At 41.2% G+C, this 25,703-nt stretch overlaps 1 pseudogene; it reads left to right on the forward strand.

The window, feature by feature from the left end:
- Positions 1-13,358, forward strand: part of LOC149873704 (uncharacterized) — a 33,361-nt pseudogene extending 20,003 nt beyond the window's left edge.
- Positions 13,359-25,703: the final 12,345 nt, after the last annotated feature.

Raw genomic sequence — 25,703 nt, forward strand, 5'->3', positions numbered from 1 at the left:
CAAGGGCTGCTTGACATAAAATCCTCCCAGCACTCCTGACAACTCATAGGGCAAAACTCACCCCTGAAGCAGCACTACATTTAGTCAGTAACTATACTTGATAATGTCTAAGGAAAATTCAATAACAGTACTGGAAAGCATAGGCCAGGAGTGCAATCCCTTGTTATTCTCCTGCCCAGGTTCCTATTTAATAAAAGAGGAATGTTTAAAATTTTCAAATCAAGGTAGGCAGACAAGGTTCTTTGCGTGAATCTGATATCTTTTATTAGACCAACTTACATATTTGGAAAACAATTATTAAGCAAGCTTTCGGGTTCAAAAACCCTTTGCTTGCTTAGTAATTGTTTTTCAACTATTTAAGTTGGTCTAATAAAAGATATCAGATTCACACAAAGAACCTTGTCTGCCTATGTCTTTAGACCAACACGGCTACAACCTGCACCCCTGTTACATGGCAAATCAAGGTAGGGGATTTAGCTATTAACAGTAATGGGTAGCTAGGCCCCTGCACTCTCTTTGAAAAGCTAAAGAACTGTCTTTAAAATTATGGCTCAACATGCATGCTCTAAAGTACCCATGACACCCAAGGCAAAACATCATGTACCATTATATTCTGAGATGCTGAAATTATTAGTATGGGATTATGAACGGTTACAGTGCATCACGCCATAGTGAATAGATGGCAATACAAAACCTGATGCTGCATGACAAAATGTGACAGCTGATCTGTATTGCTTATATGATTGTTGAGATATGCTGAATACTTTCTAAACTACTATCAAAAATGTATGTTACAGAGGAATAATGATAGAGTGGGTTTGAATAACTCGTAAAAATTATGAATGAAGTGTTCTCACCTTCATGTGACCTCTGTTACTACTTCAGCAGACAGCTAAATGCAGAGTACACTAGACTGAATCTGGAGGAGAGGGAAGATGAACAGATGACAGTAAGAAGCCATTAAGAGATGCTCACTCAGTTGGCTCTATTAGTTCAGCTTGCTTGCGCAGAAGGAATCTCAATGTGTGCGTGAATGTGAGAATTTTATTAAAAAAATATCAGGAAAGGGAAACATCTAGGTGCATGCTTTCCAAGTCTGACTTTCTCACAGGTAACAAGCACCCCAGACTCCAATATGACACAGAGACCTGATGGAAAGGGCTTTATGATAGGAGTCATAAAGGAAGAGTGGGATGACAGTATCTCCACAGACATTCTTAGATCAGTGTTCCAGCTGGAATAACCAGGCAAAGGTTTCTAGACTATGCACCCCTATACAGCCTTACCCTGGTTTTTAGCATCATGCTGATCCTTGGTTGTATGCTCACCAAGTAGGCACAAGAACTGCTCTCTCTTGCAGTCTATGGATGGATGCCTTAAATATATAACTTAGAGCTCCCCTTTTTTCCAAAAGAGGAGGGTTAGGGAGCAATGTTTCATTCATTCCTTCGTTACAGACATATGGGCTAAATTCCCAGCCAATTTAAATAGATAACATTACTCCAAAGTCAAAGTCAGTGGAGCAGTACCAGATGACAATCTGCTTACATAAAAGCAATTTTTGTTACTGTAAATATAAAGGTCTGCTGCAAAACCAATTAAAGCCTGCAGAAGCTTTCTTTGACTTCAGTAGGCATTGGGATTCAGTCTTCACATCCCTGTGATTTTCTCCTGTTTCTGATAACATGCATGGTAAAAACCCTCCAGGATCTTCTCTCTAAGGTATTTATAGTCTCCTTCTTGACCTAGCAGTATTCTTCGGGCAGCATTGCCTGCATCATGCTAAATGCTTAACTATGTGGAATGTGCAGAGTGGGGTCATAAAGGCAGCAGGTCTTCATCATGTCCTACTAAACAAATCTCAGCGGACACTGCTAAAAAGGTAGGAACGTGATTTTCACATACTAATAGAGTTCAGCACAATCTAGCCTGTGTATTTTCAAAACAGTGACAACTGAATCTAGGTGTTTTCTTGTGCCAAGTTAGGCTAAGTTGTGCTTTAGGGCTGGCAGGGTTGTCAGTGAGGTAGAAATTCTGTTTTTATGAGGCCCGACCCTATCTCATGCAGGTACTCATCCAGCATCAACCACAATGGCAATAGAAAGGTCGGGCACATGGCAACTACTAAAACACTCTACCAACAGAGGTCAGGATCAACTGTAATCTGTATGGGAGTGCATTCACTGGCTAACTTGACTATACTATATAAAAAGGAAGTTTTATCTCATGAGGTCAGCTGCACCGGAGCAGCACCTTGGTGTAAAGCAGGCAGGGTGGTATATGCCCCAATGTGGGTCATTGGTGCTGTTGGCAATACTACTAGATTTCTTTCCCAGAGAGTATAAGCAAATACAAAATGGCTGCAGATGTATGGAGGCATCTTTCAATACTCTCTCCCTCCAGAGACCTGGTCTTGCATGTCTTTAGATTGAGGGGAGAAAAAGCAGTTTTAATAAGTATCACTAACTGACCATTATCCATGAGTTTGGGCAGCATATTTACAACACAGGCACTAGCCCACTACAAATGATAAGACAATGCAAGATAAAAAGGAAGGCAAGAGTGAACTGGCATGAGCAAGCATCAAGTACAAAGAAAGTTGTAATGAGAGCAGAAGCGTGGAGAGTGTCAATTGAGCATGGGAAAGATAAAGATGGAACAAGGATGGGATCAAGAGAAAGAGCAGAGGAAGGATGGGGAGGAGGAGAAATTTGAAATGGAAACTATGAGAATGGAATATGATTTCCAGAGGGAAAGAATAAGGGTGAGTGAGGGTCCTACTGGGTCAGCCCATGCATATTTAGTCAGTTATAATAAGGCAAAATTGCTTCCTCATTACAAGGAAGGGAATGATGTTGATATGTTTTTGCAGTCTTTTAAAAAACTGTGTGGAACTTATAATTGGTGAGAGGAGGCATGGGCAGCACAGTTCAGACCCCTACTCAATGGGAAAACCCTAGAGGCCTATGCCAGGCTGGTTGATAATGACTGCCGTGACTATCAAATTGTGCAGTGAGCTTTTTTGAGAAGGTATGAGGTTGACCCCAGAGACCTGCAGGGTTACATTTAGGTCTCTGAGGAAAGGATCTGATAACTCCTTTCCTGAATTGGCTGTAGAAATGACAAATTTATTTAACAGGTAGATAGAAGGTGAAAAGACATCTGTATCTGTTAAAAAAAAAAAAAGGAAGAAATTATCCTGCTGGAACAGCTTATGAGAATTGTTCTCGAGAATTTTGAAGTTTGCTTGAAAGAAAATCCCCTATAAATAACAGAGTAAATTTGTTTCTGGGTATCTACAACATAAGAAAAGAAATGGGAGTCTTTTTCAATTCCACAGATATCTACCCCTTCATCAAAAACACTTAGCAATCAGGACTAAAGAATACACAGTTGCCAAAATCCCCCAAACAACAACCATTACTTCAAGAAGAAAATTAAGAACGGAGAAATGTTTTATTATAATGCAGAAGCCATTGATATGGGCGGGGATTAAATGACAGGCCTTGGCATTGAGAAAGGCTGATCTGAATCTTTCCTCCGCCTCATTCCAATTTTTTTGCTGCAAACAGGTTTAGAGGTGCCAAGTCCATAAGAATGTTTTGCTAAGGGCCAGCCTGCAATAATTGGGATTGATTTAGTTTTCCTTTTCAGAGCTGTGTTGGTTTTCCTTCTTAGATTATGTTATTCAAAGTCTTTCTAAACTCTCTTCTGAATTACCATTTCATCCACTGTGGTTGCTTTTATTAAAAGACGCTGACTGCACAGTCATTACTAAGAAGTCATTTAGTACTTATATAAACAAGTACTATATAAACAAGTACTAAATGACTGCACAGTAACCCACATTACTGCACGATAGTATCACTGAAAGGCTTTTTTGTGATGCTGACTGTGTAGTAGCCTAAGACTACTGCTCAGTAGCATTGTGTCATGCTTTCTACCACATGATGCTACTGCACAGTAGTCACGGGCTACTGTGCAGTCAATGTTTCACGTAGATGCAGCCACTGTTACTCAAATAAAACCTGCGACTACGTAATCACCAAAATCACCGTTTATACTTTTTTAAATGCCAGGACAGTTCTTTCCAGCCCTCCCATATGTCAGGTAGTTTTAAGAGAATTAATTGTGTATACACCTTTGACAGTTGTCTCTCCAAATTCTCTTTAAGCCCATTTCATTTTCACCTTGTTTTACCTGCCCCTTTATGTTTATGCCCCTTTTTGCTTCACATGGGCTTTCAGTGTTTTTAAATTTTCTAAAGAATCATTTTGGTTCAAAGAACCTGGTGTACTTTGGCATCTCAGGAATTGACAGACATGGTGGGGGAAAAAAAACACATGCTTTACTAGAGAACCAGTGTGTTAGTTCAACCTAGCTCTGCAGTGTCTGTATAGTTTGGGCACTTCAGTGGGGCTTTTTGGCATATTTATCTAATAGCTGATTCAATCAACTATTAGATAAAAGCACTAGAAAAGCCCTACTGAAGCACCCAATCTATACAGATGTTGGGCATGCTGGGTAAAACTAATGCATTGCCTCTTCTGGGCATGTGCTGGGGTTAGCACAGGGGTGCACTGATTTTAAAGTAAAGCACCATTTGTGGGGGAGGTGGAGATTATGTCTGCTTATTTTGAAAAGTAAGCAGGAAGGTGAAAATAAAACTATCAGTTTGGGCCAGAAATTTCCAGGTCTGATAGCCCTTGCATAGTGTCTTCTTCCCTCTTTTGAAAGGTCAAGTGTGCCCGGGTATACATCATGAGACAAACTAGAAATAAATCAGTGGGGCTTTCCTGATGTTAGTGCTAGCCATATTTGTCCCAACGGCATTTTTAAGCACAAAAAAATCATGTAACTGAAGTATGTTCATTCATGGTTTTAAAATATTGTTGATACATATGTGCATCCCAGTAATTGCACTGAGATCAATTCTTTTGTGTATGTCCAAAGGGTGTTTGGTAAACACTAGGCTAAGTAAAATGTTTGCTTGTTAAGCATTTCCCATGCTTTGATTTGTGTTTGCCTGTGAAGTCATAGAAGTAGCGGAAAGAAGCTAAAGGTAAAGGAAAAGCAGCAGATAGCCACCCTGGCTGGATCCAAATGTGCAGGCACATGCATTTTGTGGCACTGCAAACTTATGTGGCATAACAAACCATACACATTGCACATTAAATCATGAGCAGCACTGCTAATTTGCAGCACTGAGGCAAAATTTGCTACCAGGATTTCCCAGTAGCAAAAGAAGCCCTAAAAAACAAAAAAAAGCAGTACAAAGCACACCAAAGCAGCGTGTGCTGGGACAAACACAGAGCCCCCAAGGCTGAGCCACCCTATGCCCCAGGCCCCCAGGGAGCAGCTGGCTGGGGCAGAGGGTGCCTTACCAAGGGGGCTCTGCAGCTCAAGGAGACAGGGGAGCAGACAGCCATGGGCTTCCTGCTCCCATCTCCACATGGGGCTCCCAGCTGGCTGGAGCATGTGGTGTCTCAGTGCGGAGACTGCCTGCTGGCTAGCCCCACACTGAGGCTCCCTGTGCCCCAGCCAGCCCCCCTGCAACACATGGAGCAGCAGGACAATGTGTCTCACTGCAAAGCACATGGGCAGGGGCATACCCTGAAGCACAAGGTAGCAGCACAAATTTGTGCTGCTGCAAACACATGCAAACACAGCGTGGATGCGGCCTCTGAAGCAAAAGCCAGTGGACATAGTCTGGCCTTTCTGTTCCTCATTAACCTCTAGAACAAACCTTCTAACACTGTCTGCTTTTGCTATTGGTACTTAATTCCATAGTTGTAAAATGTAAGAGAACAGGAGTCAACAGAGAAAAACCTTACAGAGCTCACACAATTATCTCAGAAAACCTGGCAGAAACTCAACAGTATGAGAAAGCCTTGGTAAAAGTACAAGTGTAGATCAAGAGAATACAATGTGAAGCAAAAGGTCATATTTCCATTGCTTGTTAAAATAAGTTACTGGTACATGGGGATAGTCCATACATGATGGTACAGAGGTTAGTGGTATTGATTCCCTGGCTGAATTGTTTATTGAAAGAACACATGAGGGGATAGCCTGCCACTATGCTGAGAATACATTATGGCGAAAGGAAAACTGTTTGCGGTGCATTCTGGGATAGCTAGCATATTATTATTCTTATTATATTAACACCGCCACTGCTTAATTTTAATATGGTGCTTTCAGCAGCAGGTTTCAACGTATCTTACAGAGGAGGTTCTTATCCCTATTTTACAGACAGGGAAGCCAAACCACAGAGAGGAAAAATGTGGTCATCCAGTAGACCAGTGGCAGAACAGAGCATGCAAACCCCACTCTATTAATACTCATATTCACAACACTTTGTGCAAGGCCAAATCCTGAGTATCCAGATGAAGTCATTGGCCACTTTATCTAATTAAGAACTTCACATTCTAATACACAATGCTTTGTACTGATCTGCTGAGATTTCTGCTCTCTTTAAAGTTGCAGGTCAGGTTCTTCATTTGTATCTGAATCTGGATGCAAAAAAAATGAACTTTCCCATTAGTGGGTCCAGAACTGGAATCCTGGTTGAGTTCCTTAAAAAACCTGAGGACAGAATAAAATTCAATCTGAATCTGGCGTGGAAATTACCACCCTACCCCAAATAGCAAGGCATCATCAGCCTGCTTGGTTGGTTTATGTTATCTAGATATCTTCTGATTAGTGGGAAGTAATCTGGCATTCCTTAATCAAGAAAAAGCCATAGAGAATTTACATGCTATAGTCTTCATTTCTGAGCTACCCAAAACGTCAACATTCAAAGCAAAAATATTCACCCCTACCACAAACACCAGAGTTTACTGAGTTCTAAAAATGCTCTGGGATCCTAACACATTTGCATACTACAAATTAAATGTACTGAAGTGTGAACATGGTATGACTATGGTGTAGGGAGCAAACAGTAGTTTTCCTTGTGGAAGCAACATGGGAATATTTCTTTCATGTTGCACCTGCCATCAGCATGCTTGCATGCTGCATCAAATTCCCCCCTTCTTACACTAACAGCTTTTTGGAGCAGAAGCTTTGCCTCCCTGCATGTACACACAACCTAGTGTAGTCTTCCTAGTCTCAGTTGAAGCCTTTGGACACTCCACAATATGGACAGTAAATAATTTTACATGAAGTCTCTATGCTCAAATTCCAAACAGCAGTTCTGGCCTACATAAAGTATAGAAATGTAGGAGACATGCTATGAATATCTAGGATAGTCAAGATTAAATGTGTCAAGCATATTAATAGAAACAGGATAGCTCATGTATGTACAGGAAACAGACTCCTCACAAATGCTGAGGTTCATCTCAGAAGGAAAAGCAACACTGACAGACAGTGCTCTAAAGAAACACACTAAAGTGAAAGAAGGAACAGGGACCACTGTATAGGAGTCATGTCAAAATGTTAGTATAAATCAAGCCAAAGTTTCTCTGTGATGCAAAAACAGGACAATGTTCACTGCCTGTGTACAGTACAAAATATATATTGGTTGCATGCAAAGAGAAGGAGGTGCTCATTTTGATAAGACAGATCAATTGTTGATGTAAAAGAAATACAAATTATACACTCAAGTAGCGAAGCAAAGAAAGTAATTACATTACTAAGCATAGACACCACAGAACTTGTTCTAATTTAATTTTTACTAATATTCTTTTTTTTTCCTCTTGTATGGCACATTAACTGTTTGAAGTACCAACCCAGAGAGATAAATTCTTATTTATTTAGCATGTCTACTTCTGTGGTGTCAGAGCTACAGCAGGATCTACTTGCAGGGAGTCATAACTATAACCTCCATCATTTGTCCTCACTCCCACAGATGCACATAAGAAAGTGGCCCTTTTGCTCTTCCTCTGAAAACAGTGCTATTTAAGTTAATGTCTGGTCAAAATTTGTCTTTATGAGGATAAGAATAATTCCATTGCCTCCACTAAAACTACACTAGTTTACACCAGCTAAAGATCTGGCTCATTATCTTAAGTCTCTCCATGATGCTTGTCTTTCCCACTGCACATGAATTGAGGAGTACCTTTTGAACAAGCAACAACTGAAATGACACTCTACTCTACAGATGCTTAATTCTAATGACAAATAATGTGCAGTACTTTTTCAATCCTTCCCAGGTACAGATTCACCACACTCATTCTTTAGACAGAGCATTTGAACTAATGGCTTTGATCCACGGTAGCTACAGTAGAGAATACAAAATGATAAATGTTTTACAGGTAGTACCTGGTAGTGGTGATGTTTCAATGATTCAATAATGCTGAACAGAGGAGAGATTAAAAGAGCCTTAAAAAGATATAGTTTAGCTATCAGATCAGATATGCTTTCAATTGTCAAGGATCGATAAAATATAAACAGCGAAATGGGAGAGAAAACATGATGGGCAATACAGGATTCCTCCAGACATCATATACGTCCCATCCACTACCACGACAGCTGTGTAACACTGACCACAAGGTGAAACTTCTTTTCTCATAGCAGCCATTGTGGAGCAGCTCTGAATATTTGATGGGGCGCAAGCCCCTTGCACTTCAAATTCAATCCTCCACCCCAAACTTCAGATTCACCCCAGATTCACTCTTTTATCCCAATTATGCCACTGTAAACTTCTGTTATGGTTTATTGCACAGTGAGCATATCTACCTGAGATGCTAAATGCATACTAGTTTAATTCTACTCTTCAGTGCAACAGCTTGGCTTTTGCCATGATGCACTAATAGAATTAGTAGAATTCTAGTAGTAGAATTAGCCTACTGCACATTAGTGTCACTAAAAAAGGCATGCACTAGTGCTACTGCAGAGTAGCTCCAATTACTGTGCACTGAATTAGTACCTGTTATTGCAGGTACTAAACTTAATACGCAGTAATACAGTGCATTAATGCATCTGTGGACGTACCCAGTGAGAATAGGCAACTCCATTTCTGGAAAAAAAAAATCACACTATAAATAGTAAGTCTTTACTAGCATATTTTCAGTGATGTAATGAATACCATTTTCACATTAATGAGAAAAACACCAGGTTCTGGACTAAAGGAATTCTGTGTTTTTCTTACACATCAGTAGTATTATAATGGTGGAGTGTTATACAACATTTTTTAGTTGTTGGTTAAAGTTGTTGGAGAAGTACCATCAATGCCACCAGCAGATAATCCTCCGAATCCAGTGGGAAGACAGATACACAAATTTTAGTGTCCTCCTGCAAGCAAACACCATGAGTACTGAAGCAATGTTCATCCAATATCAACTTAACTGGACTGGCCATGTCATCTGGATGTCTGACTCCAGACTCCCAAAGCAAGTTTTATTCTCCCAGCTCAGCCACCATGTATGCTTAAGAGGAGGGCAGAGAAAGTGCTTCAGGGATGTCCTCAAGGCCAACCTAAAAAATGTAACATTGATGTCAGCTTATGGAAGACTATTGCCTTGAATCGCCCCAAACATAGGAAGAGTCAATTGGAGAGCCCTTGTCTCTCGTTAAGAAATAGTAAGAAGTCATGAACAGTTTAACTCACACCAGCTCAGGCACCCTCATGCCCACAGTTCATATTCTTGTAGCAGAATCTTGGGTCCTGGTGATGCTTGCCCAAGGGACAAATAAATCATAGATATGAGCTGTTGGCAAACTGGAGCAGAATAGTCCTTTGCATATAAGCATGGGGAATGAAAAGGAATTTGCATCTGCTTTCACGGAGCAAAGCCTGGAGATGGTCAGAAGATACAGGAAAATGATGCAAAATAGCTTTCTTTTCCCTGTGGATCTCATCCTTTTTTACTTCAGAGGAAACTGAAGCCAAGAGAAGGGCCTGGCAAGCTCTAGAACCATTTCAGTAATCATCGGTGGTCTGTGTGGAAGTGAAGGACTGACAGCCCTGGCCTCTGTGTCCTCCATACCCTCCAGTTACCAAGTGCATGTAAGAATGTGGCTCCTCAGCTAACATCTTCAATATTTTTCTTGTCAGACAGCCCAGGCAACAGCTTCAGCTGACTGGCTCAAAGTGGGGACACTGCAATTTTCCTTTGAGTGAGGAGAAGTTTCTTAACCACTAAGACTTCCTGCACACAGAAACTCTTCATGTGTATTGCTATTAATTTAGGCATAAGAAGAAGACTGAATTTGATCCTTGCAAAACAGCAGATATATAATATACACAAGCACATCTCCGACTGTGGCACAATAACTTGTATCTCCCTCTGACTGTTCAGTAGGCACAAAAGATGAAGACCAAACCCTGTCAGAAAAGACAAGCATAAAATTAATGCTGCCCTGGATCTGGTTAAAAAACCCCCCAACTATTCGTTTATTTTGTTTTGCCCTATGCTAAACAAATATATCCCCAGAAACCTGTTTTAATTTTTTTTTAGAAGATGTTTGTGTAATTTTCTTAAGCTTAGACCAGGTCACATGCAGGAAAAGTACATGGCATTTAAGATTTTCATGGTTGGTTTCAGATGTGATCTTGTGGTTTGCATGTTCTCATTAAAACTCAGCATTACAAACATAGGACTATTTTCATTCTTGTTTAACTATATGGAATTCAGATTTTAATTGTCTTCAACCCTTGTGAACTCCTTCTATAAAAAGTGTACTAGGATATCTGCTTCAATAAATAGAGGACAATGATGTATTTATAGATATTATTTTCTCTTATCCAAAGATGAGAATTGGTGTTGTTCAAAGAGTTGGCTTGTATTTTATCATTCTAACACTATCACAGCTTGTATTAATGTATTTTTTTTTTTATCTTCTGCTGCATTTCTAAGTTACTTTAATGTAGTTTTGCTGCACTTGGCTGGGGAGGGTAGTTGGTGTGTTCTAATGAACTGAACTGGGACTTGCAAGGTGATTGTACTCATGGCTCTTATGAGGTTTTTGTTTGTTTAGTGTTTTTCATTAGCTGGTTGGAGGGGAAGGGTTTTTTCTGTTTTTTAAATTCTGGGTAATTCCACACCTGTCACAGGGCATGTCTACACAACATACTACTGAGCAGTGGATACTGCACATTTATTTAGTACTTTTATAATTATGTACTAAATATATACATAGTAACCAGAGTTATTGTGCAGTAGCCCCAGCGAACACCTTTTTAGTGATGCTACTGTGCAGTAGCCTAATAACACTGTAGCAGCGTATTAGCACTATTTGTGCTGTGATACACTATTGAGCAGTATTAAACAGCTACTGTACTGTGAGCATCTCTCTCATGCAGTTGCACTCAGAATGCCCTTATTTCCCATCCCATCCATAGTTTCTTTAGACCTTCCTCCTACAAAGACTAATGTAGGTAATACTTAACTTTCTGAACTGCCAATAAAGTCAGTGGCTTACAAATTAATAAAGCCCAGCATTCATACAAATGTACCTAGAATGAAAGCCTTAGATTTTAAGCTTTTGGAAGCAAGTACTGTATCTTGACACATGATGCTAGAGTCCTTGGCATTTTATAATCCTGTTTCAAAGCCTACTGATGTCCATTGAAAGACTTCTCTTGATGATCCAACAAAAATTCCAACTTTATTTTTTCTTTCAGATCATTTCTAGTCATTTTTCAAATGTTGCAATTAATATACACATATCCAAAATATCATTCTCTTTTTCAGAAGGGCTTTGCTATCCTGGGTACCACTGACAAGTGAATGTTTAACTTGAGAATCTTCCTCTCAGGCTTTGGTTTGAGCTGGTCATGAAGTTTCCCATCAGCTTCAGATAATTGTCAGCACTTACGCAGGCATATTTATGTTGTTTCCAGATCCCACAAGGGAGTACCAGATTAAAGCACAGCACATAGGCTCCGCATGCACTGAACCCAGAAATGGATGCACCAGAACAGTTCTGGCCATGCACCACAAGCTCTTTGCCCCAGACATACTTACTGGAGCTGCCTTAGGCACACTTTGTTATACCAAAGAGGCATGCAGACAGGAACTATAAGGATTAAGCAGCTGCTGAGTTGCAGTTCTGAGACCACAGGTGATTTTAGGCCTCTTGTTCTTCAGCATCAAACGTCTCTGTGTCTTGCTTCCCACATCTGTAAAAATGGAGATAGCAGCACTTTCTTTCTTCATTACACCAAAACTTAATGACTGTAAAGAGGATCTCAGGAAATTATGGCGGGAGCCAGGTAAGTACTAAGGACAGGTCCAGAGATTTCATGGCACTCACTGTTTTATGAGGCCAAACCACCTGCACATTCCTTCAATGGGCAAGAGCCTACTCATTACTAAATGATGAATAAGAAATCTTGAGGGATGTTTCAGAAATTGTCTTGGGCTATGAGCTTCAAAAGCTGCTGCTGAGGGTTGCAGCGGGAGCTCACTCACTGCATTTATACTTCAGTCTTGTATGATTCCCATAAGGAAGAGGCCTGTGCATGACTTCTTTTAGTGTGAGTATGTTGTCCCATGCCAACAAACTCATGGTCCTTGACAGATAGGGATCTAAGTGGCATGGAATCCAAGATGATTGGAGACCCTTGATCTGCTGCATCCTTCATTCTTCTTCACAGCCACTGAAAAGAGGGTTCCACTTTTCTTCCACCTGGTCCACCACTGAGGTCTTCTTAGATTGCCCTTAGTCAGGAACCTCCCCCTCAACCTTACCACCATGGGTGACCCTACCAGGAGCATGAAGCGCCCAATGGCCTTGCTCTCAGGATCATTGGAACACACAAGCCTCTCCACCACTACAAAGTGCCAATCCCTGGAGAGGCTTCTTCAGTGCTACCAAGGCTGTCTATGGCCCTAGCACTCAAGACCATAATCCTTTAAGACCAAAGGATGGAACAACACTCCTAAAAAATACAGTGAATCCATCAATGCTCGCTGAAAAGAACATTTCCAGGAGTTTCTGAATCATGACTCAACTGTTGATGAAGATAAGATCAACAACTTTCCGCAAAAAGCACTTAGAAAAGACCTCAGTTTGCCACCTACCCTGGCAGAGGTCAGGAGTGCCAATGAGAAAATGAAGAATAACAAGTAAGCCAATGTTGAGGGAATACCTGCTGAGATTTTCAAAGAAGGAGGAGAACAACTTACATGTCAGCTTCATATCCTCATCCTTAAAATCTGGAACAAGGAAGAAATCACAGCTGACCTAAGGGATGCCTTGATTGTTACCATCTTCAAGAAGGGAGGAAGAGCTGATTGCAGAAACTACTGAGGCATCTCTTTGTTGGCCACTGCTGGGAAAGTCATCACCTATATCCACGCCTTCTCCCACTTACAGAAGAAATTCTTCCAGAATCTCAAAGTGGCTTCAGACCATCTCGAGGAACTGCAGACATGATCTTTATAGAACATCAAATTCAGAAGAAGTGTTGCACATGAAATCAGCCTCTCTAAAGCCTTGATTCTATAAACCATGAAGCCCTGTGGAAAATCCTGTCCAAAACTGGCTGCCCAAACAAGTTCATCAGTGTTCTGAGACTTCTCCATGACAACATGTCAGCAAGTGTTCTCAGCAACAGGAATCAAAGAGAAACATTTGAGGTGAAAACTGGAGACAAACAAGGTTACATCATTGCCCCAACTTTGTTTTCCATCTTCATCTTCACCATAATACACCTCGTAGACAGAAAGCTCCCACCTGGAATTGGAATTGTGTATAGAATATATAGAAGACTCTTCAACCTCAACCAACTCGCATCCAAAACGAAGACCACAACAACATCCATAATGGAGCTCCAGTATGCAGATGACAATGCTGTCATTGCTCAATCTGAGTAGGACCTCCAAACCATTCTTAATGTATTCTCAGAAGGCTATGAGAGTATTATCCTAACTCTAAACATCAGGAAAATGCAAGTCCTTTACCAACCTGCTCCAAAAATGGAGAAACAACTTCCCGCCCTCCTCCCCACCTTCAAATCAACAGAGAATTGCTGTATTGTCCTATGAAGCCAGGACAACCCTCAGGATTTCAAAACTGTGCCGTTAGATGGGAGGGTGTGAAACAATTGCACAATTAGGCACATACATACTAGGTGCATACACACACTACCAACTCAGGCACATACACATCCAAGATTACCAGTCTAAGCACATGCACACCTATCACCAATTCAAGCACCTACACACTATACACACTAAATGTTAGACAAAAATCAATTGTCAATACCACACACGATGATATATATTTGCCAGTTCACACACACACACACACACACACACCTACACATACACACAGGTGAGTTCCTGACTCGGGTGGTGTGGTGTGGTGTGGTGTGTATGTGTGTGCTTGGGGTATTTGGGGTAGCTAGGGTGCTTGGTGACTATGGGAAGGGGAAACAAGGGTCAAAGACTTCCAGAATGAGGGGAAGGAGGGAGATGGATGGGACTTAAGATGAGAGAGGAGAAAAGAGAGTGAAAGTTGCTGGAGCTGGGATTAGAACTGACAGAATGGAGGGGGGCTGGGGTTACTTAAGGTCAAGTGGCCCTGGGGTTACTGGAGGTCACTGGTGCTAGGGTAGAAGCAAGGGGAGAAGCCTGGTGGCAAGGAGGAGACAGCCAGCAAACGGAGAGGCAGAAAGCTGGAAGCACAGGGGGGCTAGAAATTGAGAGAAAGAAAGATGGGAGATCAATGAGGAAGGTTGGGAGGTCAATAAGACAAAAACCCAACTTGGGGTTTCAAAATAACAGGTTTATTAAACAGACATCACAATACACCACCCCACAAAGTTATTGGTTCCTACACACATGCACAAGCACTCATATACACACCCACACAATGGCAGCAGGAGAGAAAAAGGCTTGGTGGAGGTATTGAAATCAAAGGTGTGTAGGGACAGAGTCCAGGTCCTTTCCTTGGGGAAGGAAGATGGGTGATAGCTATCTATCCTGGGCTGTGAGTTTATTCTCAGTGGCCAGTTGGGTTCTTCTCCAGCAAGGTGTTGTCCAGAGGGGGGGGTCACTGGCAGGGTGTCTGGGTAGATAAGTGGTGAGGCATGGTGCTGGTCCAGATGGAGAGGGCATCAGAGACCAGGCAAGGGTCAGCCCCTGATGTTCTGAGCATGTGCATTCCAGGCTAAGACATGCAGTTTCAGGTCTCTAATGGTGGATTGACTGGTTTCTGCAGCAGTCTCTGTCTTCCAAATCTTGAGCCAGGGAGGGTCAATGCAGGGTGATGGTTGGGTCATCAAGTTGATGGTTCGGTCATTCAAAGAGCTATTTTTAGGCCTACTGCCATTGTCTCTCAAGCACCCTCATTCATCCCCCTTCATTCAGGAACCAATTTACATAGCAGGGGTAGGTATGAGTCTCACAGTTACAACATATTGTATAGGGCAGGGCACATAAGGTGGAGGCTTGGCATACAAAATGGAAATTTGGCATTACTTATGCTAACTTACACATGTAGGCCTAAATCATATAGCATCAATAGAAAAAAAAAAAACAGTAAAAATCAGTAAAACAGTAATCACACAGTAAAAATCAATATAAACATAATAATTATACAATATAAAACAGTGGATCAAAGAAGGAGAGAGAAGGGAAAATAACTTTGCTACAAAAATGCTAAAGGTTACCCCATGTCTTAGCTTAACTCGTACTTATCTATAGGGAATAGAGAGGGAGAGAAAAAGTCAGAAATAGTTGGGGAAGGGAGGGAATGCATTTCAAAAGAAAAAAAAGAAAAAACTGGGGGGTTTGCTACAGCTGGAGAATGTGGATCACCTCTCCTATCTCGGAAGCCATCTTTCATCAAAGGCAGACATCAGTGTGAAAATACAGCACCACTTGAAATGTGCGAATGCAGCCTTCAGACATCTGAGTAAGAGAGTCTTCTTAAATCATGACATCCTTGCTGAAATGAAGCTCTTGGTTTATCAAACTATTGCCATTCTAACTCTGCTGTATGGCTCAGAAATTTGGACTACATACAGAAGACAGCTCAAGAGCTTGGGAAAGTACCACCAATGGTGCCTTCACCAGATCCTTCAGATTAGCTGAGAGGATAGATGTACAAACATCAGTTTCTTGGCCAAAGCAAATTCCAACAGCATTGAAGCCATGATCATCCAAAACCAACTTTGCTGGACAGATCATGTTTTTTGCGTGTCTGACTCTTGCCTTCCAAAGAGAATCGTTTTCTCACAGTTGAAGAAGGTCAGAGAAGTAGTGGAGGGAAAAGTAAGCACTTCAAAGACTCCTTGAAGGCAAACATGAAGAAACGTAACATCCGCATCAACATTTGGGAGACCCTACTCAGGACCAACCAAAATGGAGGAAGGCTCTTTGGGAAGGACCTTAACACTTCGAAACAGCTCGTTGACAGGCAGAAGAGGGAAAGAGGAACAGGTGAAAAGAATATCAGAGCATCTAATGCAGCAACACAGTGTCATCCTTCCTGGAAACACCTGTCCTCACTGCAACAAGACATGTGGATCTAGAATTGGGCTATGGAGCCACCTGTGGACTCACTGTTAAGATCCTTGGAAGACAATCTTATTATCACCCATCATCATCATCATCATCATCATCATCCTTAAGTCTTCAAATCTAGCTGCTTTATCTATTCTTATTTGAATAGGTGTAGATACCCCTTCCTCCTCTGGAGAGCCCTACTATTTCAGTTTCCTCCACAAAACACTCAGGAAGGACAAAATGCAAGTGGTAGAGGCCTGTGCTTCCAAAGAGAATGATCTAATTTTATCAGTTATTAAGAAATTCAGCTGCCAAGGATGCAGTGTAACAACAGTGAATACTGAATGGTCCACTTTTTTGTTAATAAAATAACAAGGCCACAGAATGTGATTATTGTGGGGTTGGGGGGGGTTTCTGTTAGAGTGTTTAAAAAAAACAACCCCAAACCCACAACAGTCACATTCTGTGGCATTGTTATATTATTATCAAAACATAAGGATCTGCTGTGTTATTGCAAACAGAGCATAGGGGAATTTCTGCTTGATTTATTGAATGGCATATTGCAAAACATATGCAAGATGAGTGCAATAACCAGTAGGGCGAACTAGTGGTAAAATTGTAAGAACAGCTAAAACATGCCAGATAATATGTAAATAGCGCTATCTAACTATTGCAAAATGTCAGTGTGCCTACCATATATTAATTTTTTAATATATTTTATTTGCCTACCAAAAGTTTCATAGTTGTTTGGGGATGGAAGGAACTTTACAGATCTTCAGGTCCAGCCCACCTACACTTGAGCAGGAAAGACTGCTGGGATCAGATGACCCCAGCAAGACGGGCATCAAGACGCCTCTTGGAGATCATCAGGGTGGATGATTGTACCACCTCTGCGGGGAGCCTGTTCCAAATCCTCAGCACTCGACTTGTAAAGAAGTTTTTCCTTATATTGAGCCTGAAGCAGTCTTCAAATCAGTTTGTGCTCAATTATTTCTTGTCCTCCCCCCCGGAGGGGCTTGGTGAATAGATGCTCCCCCAATCCCTGATATACGTCCCTGTTATACTTGTAGACTCCCACCAAGTCTCCTCTCAGTCTTCTCTTCTCCAAGCTGAACAGCCCCAAGTCTTTCAGCCTCTCCTCATATGATCTGGCCTCTAGGCCTCTAAGTTATTGCCTACCAACATATACGTAAATATATAAAAGAGGGACTCTGGTTTTTGGGCATCAATCCATTATCTAAAATGTAATATTGAATATATAGCCTACCCTGTGTCACTTCATTACTGTACAAACAAATAACATACACAGGAGCAATCTTCATGTCATCCCACCACCCAGAAATTTCAAGTACCTCTAGCTGAAACCTAACTAGCTTGGCTACAAATCTCAAAAGGTAAACCTGGGTAGAAATAGAACGTTGCAAACTATCGACATTGATGTTTACCTTGAAGGCTAATAAATTCAGGTAATTTTGCATCAAGGGTGGGGAAGCTGGTTGCAGATATTTGAGAAGTCTATACAAAGAACCACTGGTCAGTTTCCATCTCCATTTTGAGATGAACTATCCAGTCTGACTACCTCCACTGACTATAATTGCAGGGGTAGAAAAGTGGCGTCTTATTGAAAGTAGGCAAATACCAGAACATTCACGGCTGACCTCAAGGCTGAGCTTCAGGTTTACAAAAAGATAGATAACAGAGAAGTTCACCTATCCTTGGGTTTTGCTGCAAGTATTTTGTATAAGTCTAGTCAGGATTTGCTGCAATACACAGAAAGCTGTCAGGCTACAAATATACATTAAAGAGAAACACTCCATTTCCCCAACACTCAGCTCATAAATAAATTGCTTGTGGCCCAAAATGGCCCTGATCTTACTAGGAAATAGCTGCTGAAGTGCATATACATGGCAACAACAAAGCAGGGGAATTGGTTAAGTACTTTGGGGGTTAAAATCTGTGCCCCGAACAGTAAATTTTATGGCCAAAAGTGAGTCCTCTATGGTCTCATTTATTATCGCAAAAATGATTGGAACTGGGGACCGTGACACTATTACCTGTTACTGCAGATTTATTGAAAATTAGCAATTCCATTTATATCTATGAGATTTCAGGGATTATTCTGTTATAGACTAGAAAACTGATAGATTTACAATGCCAGAGAATCTAGTTGTACCAACTAATAGAGCAAGTGAGAAAATTTAGAGGTTTGTACTCCTAAAGGAGTTAACCTTTGGATAAAGAAATATTTTTCAAGTAACATGTGAGAAATTATTGGATCCATAAATTGTCACTGCCAAAGCATGAAAAATATCCACTTCACAGGTTTTATTTTGGGTGAGAGAAAGATATAAAAAGCAAACGTTAGTACAAAAAAATTTTCCCTATCACTCAGCTGCCTGATGTAATTGCCTGCAATACTATTCATTACTAAACTGCTTTAACTGCACATTTCCTTTGGTACCCTGATGGTACATATTGGCATAGTTTTTGCCTGGCTGGTGCTAAGTAAATTTGCAAGCTAAATCTTATACATCCATTAGCATTATATTGACTTAAATATATGTGCCCTAACTATGGTTTTGAGATTTGTGTATTCATTTGATTCTTTTAAAACCATATTAAGCTTTAAGAGTATTGAATAAAATACCCTGTTATATTTCAAAAAACACAGATTTTTTGTGATAGTGCTAATGGTAAGTGAGGTGTGTACAATTATCCAAGCACTAAAAAACTCTGTTCACCTTGCAAACTGCTGATGAACCCCCAAAAGCTCCTCTTCTTCCTCTTTGGATAATGCACAGTAGATGTAGGAAAGATTTTCTCTTTCCCTTGAATCACTAGGTGTTGGCCACTACAGGCATCATAAAGTATGATGGCCTGAACTGACCTTGCAGATACTATTATTTGTTTCTCAGCTAAAACACTGCTCTAATTTTCATTTCTGGACAAAAATGAGTTTAATGACTTCTGCAATTTATGTTTTTTTGTGGTAAGAACCTCTTTAATAATTTTTTATAATTTTCTTGCCCAAACTGAGCTATTCCATATAAATGCCTACCTCTAAAGATTAAATTAACTGAACCCTAATTCTAATCTTCCTTCCAAAGAAAACAGCTTTTCGACCATTCCCATTTCCTTACTCCTATATATTTTCCCTGTTTACTTGGGGAATGCTTCTATCCTAAATTCCAATGTAGATAGTGTGCCTATTGTTTAAAAGCTAAAACCACTATGTACACAAAGTTGCATTTTCACTGGGCATGTTTATACAAGACACTTAATGCACAGAAGCCTAATAACACAGTGCAGTAGCGCATCACAGCACAAACATTGCCAATATGCTACTGCACACTATTATTAGGCTACTGCACCATAGCATCACTAGAAAGGCATTCACCAGCCCTACTGCACAGTAACTCTAGTTAATGTACACTTAGCTAGTACTTCATTAAGCAAGAAATAAATTAAATGCGTAGAAATTAGTTGTATTAATGAATGTGTGGATGCGCCCACTGAAAAATTGACTTATGATGCCAGGAATGAGGTAACTGAAGATGGAGGAGACAGCAATGGATTTTGTGGTAGCTAGAGTGAAATACTGAAAAACTCTACAGCCTATTTAGACACAAGTCAAAATAGAGGACAAAATAAAATAAGCTCTGCTCAGGTCAGTCACTAGAAAGAAGATGCTACCAGCAATAGATTGTGCAGATGTATAAGATAAAATTAAGTGAGTTCTCTAAGCATCTCTAGGCTTATGGGGTGCTATACACATGCTTTAATGCAGTGGTCTCCAAACTTTTTTGATTGTGCACCCCTAACAGTAAAAAATTTGAGCATGCACCCCAGTATCTATATTTATATGAATATAAATATAAATAGAAGTTCTAATATTTTCTTCCCGCACCCCAACAGATCATCTTGCACACCCCCTGAAGTGCGTGCACTCCACTTTGGAGACCACTGCTCTAATGCATTCTAATTGGAACACATTACAGCAGACTCAATTAACTGAGTCTATTCCACATTTTAATTAGAATGCTCTAGCATTGTCACAGTATCACCTGTGTAAGCTCCCCATGGGTTTAAAAATGACAGCTAGGATGTTTTAACTAACGCTTGTTGAATAAGCTTTAGTTAAAGCATCCCATAAGCATTTTTGAATGTGTGGGGCCTTAATACAACATGAGGCTGTGGCATTTTAATTAGAGTGGCTTTCCAAGAACCACTCTTATTAAAATACCCACACCAACTCCTGAGCACATGTATAGGCAACCCTTGAGTTTAACTCTTCAGTGGTATTTATTCCCATGTGAGTATCAGCAGACAGGGTTGCTAACTGTCCATAAAAAAAATCTGGTGAAAAATGCCTGTCCATAAAATCCATACAGAAAATTAAGCTATCCATGGAAACATTAAGCAATCAGAGCTTGATTGAAGTTCTGTGGTGGAAAGAAGCTGGAGGCATGCAGATGGAACAAATTGCACAGCAGCACCACCTGATGTCTGAATGGGGAAGCATTCCATCAGCGTTTTGTAGATGCCTCCCCATCAGCCATGTACAACTGCTGCTATGTCCCTAAAGATACATTTAATGCTTCTGAGTCACAGGTACACTCCCTTGGGAGTCCATGCTAAGATGGGGGGAATGGGTTGAGGAGAGATAAGTCTGGAGTTGGCCTGAGGGGACAGCATGGTGTGCAGTGGGGCATTGGGGTGCAGGAATGAGTGGGGAGGGGCTGGATTGGGGGCAACTTGGTGAATAAACATTGCTGCAGTCAAGCACGCTTGTCAACTGAAGAAAATTATTTTTACTGAAAACTTTTTACTGATAACCAAACTTTTAAAATTACGATTGATGTTAAACCCCTAAATTTAAACCCAGTCCTAACTGGGGAGTGACAGCATGGCAGGGTATCAGTAAAAACATGTCAGTAAAAAGGTTTGGTTGGAGCATTTAAAAGTTTGGAGTTTATCAGTGTAACCCTAGCCACAGTGCTACCTGTGGCCATATCTGAATTCAGCAACCTGGGGTGTCAAAAAGCCTCATTCTAGCCCCTAAGGCTGGGGCCACCTCTCCCTGTCCGACCCCCTGCCCCAGCAGGAAAGAGGACCGAGGTCAGACAATCTCAGCCAGGTGATTGTCAAGCCACCCGCAAGACCGTTTCAGGCTGGACATAAGGAAGAATTTCTTTACTGTCCAAGCCCCCAAGGTCTGGAACAGTCTGCCATCAGAGGTGGTTCAAGCACCTACATTGAACACCTTCAAGAGTAAATTGGACGCTTATCTTGCTGGGATCCTATGACCCCAGCTGACTTCCTGCCCTTTGGGCAGGGGGCTGGACTCGATCTCCCGAGGTCCCTTCCAGCCCTGATGTCTATGAAATCTATGAATCTTGCTGGGATCATTTGATCCCAGCAGGCTTCCTGCCTATGATAGGGGGGCTGGACTCAATGATCTTGTGAAGTCCCTTCCAGCCCCTAATGTCTATGAAACCTATGAAATCTAAGTATATGGGGTTGTATTTACAGGAGTGTCACTTGCAAATCAAGGGAAATGATTCTTCCACTCTATTCAGTACTGGTGAGGCTCCACTGGGAGTACTGTGTCCAGTTTTGGGCCCCTCACTTCAACAAAAATGATTAGAGGCCTGGGAGACAAGACCTATAAGGAAAGGAAAGAACTAGAAAGAACTAGAGTTATTTAGCCTGGAAAAGAGAAGACTGCAAGGGAAGAGAGCAGATTTGATATTAGTTGTAGGTCAAATACCTGCAGGGTGCTTATGCAGATGAAGATCGGCTTTTTTCTCTGGATATAGGGGACAGGGCTAGCAGTAACATCCTCTTGCTGCAGCAGGGAAAATTTATGTTGGAGATTTGGAGGAACTCCCTCACTATAAGATTGGCCAAGCATTGGAACAGACTGCCTAGAGAGTTGTGGAATCCCCATCCATGGAAGTTTTCAAAAAAAGGTTGACTTTTGGCTGGGATGGTTTAGTCAGGGAAGATCATCCCTTGAGTAGGGGGCTGAACTATACCTTGTAAGGTCTCTTCCAACTCTTATTTCCTATGATCCTATGAATGCCTGCCTCTCAGAGATACTGTTCTCTGTCTCTGTAGGTCTACCTAGACTATAGGTTACATTTAAATTTCTGAGATTGCCTTCACAACCATAATGTTAGACATTGTTCAAAATGAATTTTAACATTCTGAAAAACTTTAATCTTCTGAGCAACAAAAAGCAGCTCAAGAAAGAAATGCTGATATATTTCCACCACATACCAGCAGAAACCAAGATCAACATTTAGAAGATGGAAAACAAATCAAGAACAGGAACTGAACCAAGGCAGAATTTAAGAAGGTGCCAGACTTCACAGCCTGACTAATTAGGTACTCTGCACAACTACTAGGGAAATCCAGATGAAGTGTTCAGTCTGATCCAGCACCAGATTTATTTTTTTTAAATGTATTTTCCTCTGAATTCAGTAGTTTTAAAAATGTAACTTTCTTACTGAGTATTCTTACTGAGTAAAAATTCAATGGACTCATTTTTATTAATGAAAATACCTTTCAGAAACAAGAAATACATCTCTCAAAAGAGCAAGTAAGCCATTTACGTTTTATTAAAAAAAGTTGGGTTTTGTTTATCTAGAATGGTTGAGGTCCCAAATACTTTGTCTGTTTTTCATGACCTAATTGGTTTCACTTAATAGGTGTTTCCCCTATGTTCTTGTGCAGGCTTAACTTACGTAGCCCACACCCTCCCCCCTTGAATAAGATGCAAAGCCTAAGTGAAGTCAGAAAAATTCAAAGACAATTATTTAACTATGGAAGTAACTAGGCACCAAAACATCTGAACTAAGGAAAGGCTTCACCATTTGGACTCCTTAAATTAAAATGGATGTCTTTCCAAAACGTATGTTCTAATTCAACTGTCTTTTATTCATCTTCAGCAAGTTCAATTACGTATAGCAGAACAGAATAATTCTCTCCATTGTTGGAATTCCTGAATGAGGTTCTGCGGCCCCCATAGTGAATATTTAATTTGTCCATTTGTATACAACATCTCTCTCACATATTTATATTAGAGAGATATATATTGTATATAATTTTATACAACCGTTTCAGGCTGGACATAAGGAAGAATTTCTTTACTGTCCGAGGCCCCAAGGTCTGGAACAGTCTGCCAGCGGAGGTAGTTCAAGCACCTACCTTGAACACCTTCAAGAGTAGATTGGATGCTTATCTTGCTGGGATCCTATGACCCCAGCTGACTTCCTGCCCTTTGGGCAGGGGGCTGGACTCGATCTCCCGAGGTCCCTTCCAGCCCTGATGTCTATGAAATCTATGAAATTACACACACATACGCGCGCGCGCGCGCGCCAATTGCCTGTCAAGAATGATGGGGGGGGGATGGAATGCTGCCACCCACTAGCCCACACTGCTGCTGCTCTGCCTTTGGCCCTGTGCACCCCCAACCCCATCCAGCTCCGTGCGACCCCCTGTTGCTCCACCTCACGGCACCACTGCCTCCCAGGTGTGTGTGTTGGGGAGGGGGGGAGCTTGCACGCAGCAGCTGCAACCACCACCCAGTGCCCCACACTGCTGCTGCTGTGCATCCAGCTGCACACAACCCTTTCTCCCACCCCATCTGTTGTCAGGGTCCAGCAATGACAGCAGAAGTGGGGCACTGCCATTGTGCCCCCCCTTCCCTTCCCACTCCTCTCCTCCCTCCCCACTGTCTCCCCCTCCCTGCTGGCTTTTGTCAGAGCCCAGTGGTGTTGGCAAAGCCAGAACAGGAAAATGAGGACAGCACTGCACTGCCAGCATCCTGCACTGCTGCCTCCCAGGAGCAAGTGGGGGAATCTCACCCACCACCCCTCTGTCCTCCTCAGCCAGGACCCTATGCCATTGCTGCCTCCAGGGAGCAGGGCCAGAGATGGGGGGTGAGGCCATCAGAAATAGATCGCAACTAAAATTGAAATAGTTTGCAAACCAAGCTTTTTACAGGCAGCTTTTGATATTTTCTTCAGCAAGATTTGTAATATCCTGCTCTGGAATACCCTGAAATCCCATTTCTTGAGTCAGTACAATCTTCCTGTCCAGCTGCTTGGTTTCACCAACAAGTGTGATCACACATTCTCCATCCTCAAGCATGTCATAGGCTTCCCACTCCCTTCAGAATCCAATTCAAAGCCATCTTTTGTGAAAACACTCTGCTCCAGTCTGTGTCACATTTCCTTACTTCCTTAATCACTTTCTCTATGTATAGCTCTGTGCCATGAGGTGCTGAGCAATATCAGCTCCCAAATAACTTAAATAGGAGATTGAAGATGTTCAGTATCTCAGAGGAAGCAACTCTTAGTATCTGGCTTCACCTTGTCCCTTCCCACTGCATCACCATTGGAGTGAGACCTCCTGTTCAGTTTGTTCCATATAGAACAGCACAGTTATATGGGTAGCTTCACAAATTATAAATTCTCCATTAAGTTACAAAAACCCTAAAACAACTCATCTCCAACCTTTTCTCTTTGTGTTAAATTCTTCCTCCTATTCCTTTCTTAACTGTGTCATGCGTTATATGAAATTATACACATGTTCATGTGTATGTTCAGTTCAAATCAATTTATTGTTTATCCTTGAAAGATAAAAACATTTAAGCCCAGTACTACTCTTTACAAAACAAGCTCCCATTGATGTCAGTCAAGAGACTCACTGCCATCACTGAAAAGAGGATCAAAAGGCCCCCCTTGATCTATTTTTCCTCCTAATTTCAGTTTGACTAAAATTAGCAAGTAGCAGCTATAATAAGCAGCCTTCAGGCTTGAACAATGGGTGTCATGTTAATACTGGAAAAATCAGTCTGTTACTGCCATATTATTCAGCCACTTCTTGGACCTTAGCAAGATAAAATGCTCACTGAGTACCTCCTAGCTTTTCAGACTGAGAATGGTAGGTGACAAATGACAAACCTGAAATGAAATTACTTAGTAATATAAATACCTGCTTGAAGCAAAGTCCAGGGAATTTCTTTTTCTCATTCAAATTTGTAACATGAAATAGTCATTTTTTGGTTACACCTAAGAGAAAAAATGATTTCTGAGACCATTATAACCAGTCCCAGCAAATTTCTAGAGGTAATATGACACAGCTATAGGGAGCTCAGTCTTGAACATGTATTCATTAAACAAAATTTGTGACATATGTCACAGGAGTCTGATGGAGCATGATGTGAAGCATGAATAAGATAATGCAATGTTGCTGCCACTATTGATGATAAATAGTTCACAGGGACTTATATTTCCATGT

Source organism: Crocodylus siamensis, chromosome 1 (assembly GCF_052110815.1).
Source record: "Crocodylus siamensis isolate JL-2025a chromosome 1, ASM5211081v1, whole genome shotgun sequence".
NCBI classification, from domain to species: Eukaryota; Metazoa; Chordata; order Crocodylia; family Crocodylidae; genus Crocodylus; species Crocodylus siamensis.